Below are 8,126 nucleotides of genomic sequence, written 5' to 3' on the forward strand. Positions count from 1 at the left end.
CGCAAAGCTTCAAGTTCCTCAATAACATCTTCCGGAATAGACACCGCCGCTTCTTCAATGTTTTCGTCGCGAATGCCCATGTCTTTTTCCTTGACAATGTGGGTCAAAGCAGCTGTGACGGCTCTAGCGTCTAGCGCGTCATTGCCCCCGCACATTGCCCTCAATTTTCCAAACAATGCCTCTATAGGATCACTGTTAAATTTCTTCGTGAGCACATAGTTTACTCCTTTTCTCAGAAGAAATCGGACTGTCTCCACTGTGGACTTTGTGGTGAAAAGCAGGGCAGTGTACGTCTCGTCTGTAAAGTTTCCAACGCCAGCGGCGACAGAAGAATCCTGGATGCGCTTAATGTAGCCTGAAAATTCATTTTCCAGCCACAGCAATCTAAGCACACGGGCCTCAGGCATTTTCGCCTGCATCGAATATAAGGTGGTCGGGTCTTAAAAAATATTATTGTTGCTAGTAGCGCTGCGTGTGCGTCTTCTGTTGCCGAGTGCCGAGAAAGGCAGACTGTCCCCACACGCACCTGTACTTCCTTCACCGCTTGCTACAACCGAAAGAAGTAATTAGCACGAGAAATTGGCCGGGCAAAGCTGGTTTACAACACGAAGCGCATGCGGCGAAACGCGCTTTGGGCGGTTGGCTCGCGACGCCCTCACGCGGAGCGCGCCGTCGTGACTGTATAGAAAAAGTTCCATTGTACTCCCGGCGGCTGCTCAGGCCGTAAGGGAAGGAGCGAGCGAGCGCCTCTAGACCGGCCGTGCAACTGCATTTGTAGTTGTCAAGCCTTCCGCCAGAGGGCGAGTCTGCGAGGAGGAGCTCATACGACTAGTCGCAGGTTGGATCGTTTGTAGTGTACTTGTGCTTGTTAGAAAATGGCCACTATGGGAAGCTACACATCGGTTAAGCAGGCTAATTTGATTCTCCGGCCCCTGCGCTTACGTTTTTATCGAATGAAAGTCGTCCGGAGACAGTTCTATATCCGTTTTAACGGACAGAACGGTGTCGCCGTCCGTTCTGTGCCCGTTCTTTGTGAAAATGATTGACAGCCCTGTCTTTTCCAGTTGCTATTCTCACGTCTGTTCGTCAGACAAGCCTCGACCAATCCCGTGCGGCTCTCTCTCACCCTCTCGTGACGTTTTGTTCCGTTCTGTCACAAAACGCGTAAAAATAGCCCCCAAGACATAAAAAATGAAACAGGAGCATGCTGGGAATTCTGACAAGAGCATGAAGCACGAGGAGGGAGCGGCGTAGCGGCGTCGGAGGTCAGCTTGTGGGCGCTATAGGCGTACGCGCTCGCCAATTTTTGTTTTTCTCCCATGAGCCCAGCAAAAACGAAAATGAAGCAGGAGCATGATGGGAATTGTGACATGAACGCGAGGATGTAGCGGCTTCAGAGGAGGCTGGCTAATGAACGCTAGGCACGCTTTCTCCTAATTTTCGCCTCCTTCGTGTTGCAAGTAATCTGCGGTGACACCAGCGTTAAGCGAGCCGGGTGCTTCGCAGCTTCGTGGACCTGTCTTAGGTGGCATCCTCGGATCTGCGCGCGCCTCGTGTTGCAGTTCGGGTTGAAGCAAAGAAGCCATAAGCAGCCCAGAACATTTGTTCACAACTATTCGCTCTGTTAATGGCGCCAACGTGTGAAAGCCAGTATGTTCACGGTCATCGAGCGAGCTGATCAGTAGACAAATGTGTGCTGCAATATGTAAGGCAGATAAAACTATGAACAATTTTACAGCTGTTACAGATCCGTTGCTTTCGCAATCAATGCTTCGCCTTTACCGTGAAACCGATCTATTGCAACTACTTCTACGTTTACCACGGGGTTCAGCGCTTGCAACTTCTTCGGTGACGAAGTGTCGTTCAGATGTATGAAATGGGAGTCAGTTTTTTTTTTTTTTTTTTTTGTGAAGCTTGTTATGAGTTAGGGATGGCTAGGATAGTTGTCGTGCGCGAAGAACCCGGCGCGAAATGCGCCCCTCGAAGGTGCGCTGGTCGCTTGCGTATTTGTATACGCCGGTTTTCAATCACTGATGCTCTCTCGATGTGGATCCGGCGCCGGAACGTCAGTCATTAGGCATGGTGACAACTGCGTAGGCGCGCCCTCACGCCCCGCCCGCAACCAGTCAGAGCCGTTTCGGTTCTGCCGGGGAAAGAAAGAAAATAAAAAAAAAGAAAGAAAGAAAGAAAGAAAGAAAGAAAGAGAGAAAGAAAGAAAGAAAGAAAGAAAGAAAGAAAGAAAGAAAGAAAGAAAGAAAGAAAGTTGGGGCAGCTATGCACTAGTGGTGCGAAGACTGAGGACGCAGCTGAACTGGTGGCGTTCCTCTCTTCTCCCTCCTCACCCTCACTTTCCTTTCCCGCTCCTTGCCATAACTATCTATATACTATACTATACTGTACTATACAAGCCTATGTTGTGCTTTACCCTCTCGCCTCCTCCTTTCCCTCCTCACCATCACCTCCTTTTCCCACCCCTTGCTTGGCACGCCAGCCGCGTGGCACGAGCTACACGTGTTGCTCTGCATTCACACCGGTGTTATGTTCCAAGTCTAGGCAAAGCCATCTGTGGCGAATTGGGGCTATAGGCTAAGCACAAGCAAGCATTTCATTGTAATATATTTATCGGTTAATGATTTATCGATTAGCTATATACCGGCTATCGAGCACAATCAAGCATTAAGTAGAAGCACAACCAAGCATTAAGTAGAATTTATTAGTTATTGATCGATTATCGATTAGATATTGATTGGCTATCGACTGGCCATTACAAGGTATTGCCCATGCATTTTGAGCTAAGGTGAGCTCAACCAAGCATTTTGTAGAAATTGTTGGCTAGTAATCGATTATCGATTTGCTGTCGACTGGCTATCGATCGGTCAGTACAAGGTATTGGCCAGGGCTGGGCAGTATCGCAATACAAGAATAGCGCGATAGTATCTTAGAGATACTTTGGAGTATCTGTATTTCTGTATCGTGATACATTTGGAAAATGTATTTGTATCTCAGTAGTGAAATACTTTAGCAATGTATCAAATATATCGCGATATTGTGTAGGACACGGGTATCTCGTAACTTTCTATTCTCCGAAATGAGCTGGCGTGTTTCGAATGAGGAAATGAAGACATTTTCGTGCTAAGCCAAGCAAAGGCTCTCCACCGGTCGACGACAAAGCGAGAGCACGAAGGCACGCGCACAGTGTACCATGTGGCAAAGCTCCCAACGCCACTGACGGCAGAATCGCGGAGGCAGTATTCTCAGCTTCTGCCAACGAAAGCCACTGTTTCTCAAGCCCGGTGAAGCGCGCCTAATTTTTTCGGCCCGCCAGTCTCTTCGCGAGTCCACTTGAGAAGCTGTTGTTGCTTAAGTGCAACTAACGCAACAACATTATCAGAAAAACAGATCATGTGTGTAAAATAACTACACAGTTTTTCTTAATTAACTGGTCTTTGTTAGTGATTCGAGCGATGGATGATTCCTGGATGCACTGCAACATTATTCGAAATATTATGCTGCACTCAATAAATGTCTTTGCGGAGCATCAGCATCCCCGAAATAACAATTTATTCCGGTACCTGTATCTTTGTATCCAATATACCGCAATATTGAACCCAATATACCGCAATACTTTTTTCATCTTTTTGAAAAAGTATCTGCGAAATATCTCGTTAAGTCAATTACAAATGTATCTCGGTATCTGTATTTTATTCTTCCAGCGCATGTATTTCGATATCTGTACTCCGGAACACTTTTCTGAGTATATCTGCCCAGCCCTGGTATTGGCTATGCATTCTGCGCTAGGCGAAGCTCAACCAAGCACTTTCTAGAATTTATTGGTTATTGATCTATTATTGATTAGCTGTTCATTGGCTATCACGTGGTATCGATTGCTAGACTAAGCTTAACTAGTCTCAATCATGTTCAGCTAGAATTATCTGGGCTTATCTAATCTTGACTTACTCTCTAGGCTATGTAAAGTCAGACGGACCAACGGCGAGCTTAAGCAGCTCAGCTGTTAAAATCAGTGCATGAGGCACGCACGCACCAGGCTTCGCTTACCCCCATTTTCCCGGTAGGGCAAGGGCTCCGGCATATTTTTTTGGATTGCGCATTTCCTTCACCCAATTACGTGTCCTTCCGTTTTCGTTTTTTATTGCAGAGCAAACGGTTTTTCACAAGAACCTGCATGGTGGCGTTATCTTTGTCGACCACATTCCCACGACGGACACGGGAAAATATCAACGGAGGAAATTGCGTCAAGAACACCTGCACCATCTCAAGAAAGCGTCCTCAAAGGCTTGAATCTGCGTGCCATATGAGCACACGCCCCATGCCGCAGCAGTGATTGGTATATATAAGCGTGCGCACGGTTATCCAGTAGGGGAGCGAAGTTTCATCTAAACTCCCCCCGTTGAACGAGTCTGAAAGACAAGCTTTGTAATGGATGCAAGAATGAAAGTGGAAGCGATGACGCGCGTGCTTCTCACAACTAGAAGTACACGTTGCTGGGCTAGCGGGTTCATGTCCAAGTACAAGCCACAAAGTATGGCTGTTTTTTGCGAAAGGAAATAACGAGGGGAGGGGTCCAGGAGTCCCTGGACCCCTTCCCTCGTTATTTCCTTGGGCAAAAACAGCCATACTTTGTGACGTACTTTCTCCCAACTACCCGCGTTTGGTCCCCGGCTTTACGGGGTAAAGGCAGGAGTTCTTGGTCCTCGGTCCCCATTATTGTAAGAACTTTCGTGGCCGTAACCCTTCATAGGTTCGATTGAGGAAACGTATAGGGCAAACTTGGCGCCCCCCCCCCCTTGCATGATTAGAGAGGACGGCCCACCCCCCCCCCCCCCCCTGGTCTGTGGTTGGGACTGTGGGCCCATCTTTGACAACTGCCTCGTCCTTACACGAAGCCCAGATAAGACGACGAGGAAAATAACAGAGGCGGAGGAGATTACATGCAGTCTCCGCGAATGCGTAAGCATGTCTTCATTTCTACTGTAATTGAGAGAATTTGCGCATCTGGCACGGTTATGCTAGGAGAGGGGGCGCACGCGTTGTGTCTGCACGATGTCACCTTTTAGATACAAACCCTGCACGTGTCTTATTGCGCCACTACCAAGGTTCCAAGGTTATGTTGCTTTCTCGTTGTTTTTCTCTTGTTATTATCGTGTGCAAGTTAGCGATTATCCAATAAAATTCAATAAAAAAAAACACCGCGTCATCGTCATTTTTTTTTTTCGTTGACTCTGGTTTCTTTCGACTCAACGCCTAATCTCAGTATTTTAAGACGACGATTATCTCGCGAACCTTGAGTGATTTCCCTTCAGCATATCTTGGGGAAGTTAGGCTCATTTCAAAAGTTAAAAAACAAGGATGCTTGAAGAGACAGGGTCTTTTGTCCGTGCCTCGGCAATCGCTGTAGACGACAAAACAGGGAACTTCCTTCAAGGCAACTGCGCTCCCCTCGCGATTGGTTCTTACGTTCTTACTGTTCTTACGCATATGTGCAACATCCCAGAGGGTATTATAGCAGGATGAGAACGCGGTTTTGTGCGCTCACGTAGCCACCTATGTTTACATGAAAACCATTCTTGGTGTCGCCTCACTCGGCGCTCTTTGTACCGAAACTGCGACTGGGCTTATAAAACCGTCTCCAAAAATTTAACCATCACGCGCTCGAGCCCACGAGGTTTGCAGCCGTGGTAAGTGGGTCAGCATTGAAGGACTCTGGTACCACTTTAAGGGCACAACATGCACCGATGTGGAAAACTCTGTTCTGGAATGGCTTTTTCATGGAATCAGTGTCTATAAAAGCGACAAAATATGTTCTGCAGTGGTGGAAGCTTATTATAACGATTTGGGCTACAGCTTCTTTGCCAAGGTGACGGTAATTAGCATATGGGTGCTATTCTGGACACTCAAATTCCGCCATCTTGTCAAATTTTGTAATGGTGGTAATTTAAGCCACTCAGAGAGCTCGTAACAGCCTTCTGGGCCAGTCAGAGTTCACCAATGGTGGAGTTTGCCAACGAGGAATCTGACAATGTCCAGAGTAGCATCCTGGCTTCTATGCTCCTTGATGCAAACGCTATGGGACATTCTATGTCAGTGGCAGGGGCGTAGCCTAAAGTCCCTAGATTTTTCCCTGTTCTTTCTAAAAAGGAGAAATCTAGGGACTTTAGCGTAGCCAGAAGAGTTTTTCGGAGGGGGGGGGTTAACCATGCTTTATGTTTTTTCGTGCGTGCGTTTGTGTGTGCGTGTGCATATATATGCGCAAGCAAAATTTAAAATTTCTGGGGAAGGGGATTTGAACCCCCCCCCCCCCCTGGTTACGCCCGTGGCCAGTGGTCTCAAACTCACCTCAGCTAGCGGGCCGCAGTCACAAAAATTAGTCCCGCATAGGCCGGGACAGTTAGATTTACTGTATATGCTACCGAAAGGTAGCATATACAGTGACTCTAGGGACAGTGAAGAAGGTTTATGGGGCGGGGTAGAGGTGTTGAACAAAATGTCACCTAACGCTGCCATTTGGAACCACGCGTTTCCCATATCTCACATATGGATCATTTCTGAAGGGGATTTAGCATCAGGGTTCCAGAAACCTACAGTACTTGGCTAAAACACGTTATCGAGCTAGTTGGTTAGCATCCGTGAAGAGTGAGTAAGCGCGACTAGACAAGGTCACGTTAATAGTTTTGCTATGTCGTGATATTGCCCTGTACACGTGTTCGGTTGAGCGATATACCCAGTGATTGTCCGTTTGTTGTTTCGGTTGTTTCCGCTCGGTCGGTATATATTTATCGGTTCGAGCGAAAATAAAATCACTTGAAAGTAGTGCTGTGCCCTTGTCTGTTTTCTTTCTTCGTCCCTGTCTAGTCGCGCTTACTAACTCTTCATGGATATCAGTACTGCTCTCCAGAAAGACTCAAATCTGGACGACGGCCCTGATCGAAATATAGAGATTGTGTTTCGCAGCTATGTTTCAGCACTTGATGACCTCATGGAGTGGCTCACGAAAAGAAATGCGTGACACAGTCCCGTATGTGCAGCTTACCCGAACAAATTCGTTCGTAAGTAATTTGTTCGGGTAAGCTGCACATACGGGACTGGTGTCACAAATTCGTTCGTAAGTATCCCATGGATGTATATAGGCTCTGCGAGCCCCTTCGAGTCCATCTTCGCTTCCTGACCCGACACAGGCAACATCCCCTATCAGCACTCCCTGTTACCCACCCAGACTGCTGTTATTCTAGAGCTCTATCGCGGCACGAGAACATTATGCCATCAAGATTCTCTCCAACATCTATTCCTGTGACACCTCCGTGGGTTCTGCCTAGACCGCTTGTTAGGCTTCAGATACCTGGGATTACGAAGAAGTCCCTGGTACCATCTATCGGCCTAAAGCAACTTACCCTCCTGCACATTTATACAATGTATGGCGGTGCGGCACACGTATACACTGATGGATCTACCACCTCACGTGCTTCCGCCGCAGCCTTTGTCATTCCGCAAATGACCGTCGCTAGAAGTTTCAAGTTGGATCACAAGACCACTTCAACTGCTGCGGAACTTGTTGCTATTCGGGAAGCAATACGATTCATTTCCGCAGAGCCCGCTCGAAGATGGACGATATTCTGTGATGCCAAAGCTGCTCTCCAAACCATCGATTGTATCATGATACAAGGCCCGTATTATACCTTATCGATAGAAATTGCTGAGCTTCTTGGCAATGCTATGAAAAATGGACATCATGTAGCATTCCAGTGGATACCTGCTCACTGTGGCGTGATGGGGAATGAAAAGGCTGACGCCGAAGCTAAAACAGCTTTACATAATGCCCCGGAAGTGTGCATTGCGTTTTCGCGAGCAGACACTAACACCTTACTTCGGCAAGTAATGCGCACCTACACTTCGGAGCACTGGAACAAACCAGAACGCCGGCACAAGCGGCTTCATAAATGGGACCCAGAAATGAAGTTTCGTATGCCTCACAAGCTGAAGCGAAATATGACATGCATCATTCACCGCATTCGTCTTGGTGTGGCATTCACAAGACGCTATGCCCACTTGATCGGCTGCAGTGACACAGGTCCCGATTGTGGTCATTGTCGGATACCGGAGACACTTCAACA

At 47.5% G+C, this 8,126-nt stretch overlaps 1 pseudogene; it reads left to right on the forward strand.

Moving 5' to 3' along the window:
- LOC119403479 (luciferin 4-monooxygenase-like) overlaps nt 1-4,541 on the forward strand; it is a 45,628-nt pseudogene extending 41,087 nt beyond the window's left edge.
- Nucleotides 4,542-8,126: the final 3,585 nt, after the last annotated feature.

The sequence above is a fragment of the Rhipicephalus sanguineus genome, chromosome 8, assembly GCF_013339695.2.
Source record: "Rhipicephalus sanguineus isolate Rsan-2018 chromosome 8, BIME_Rsan_1.4, whole genome shotgun sequence".
In the NCBI taxonomy this organism is placed as follows: Eukaryota; Metazoa; Arthropoda; class Arachnida; order Ixodida; family Ixodidae; genus Rhipicephalus; species Rhipicephalus sanguineus.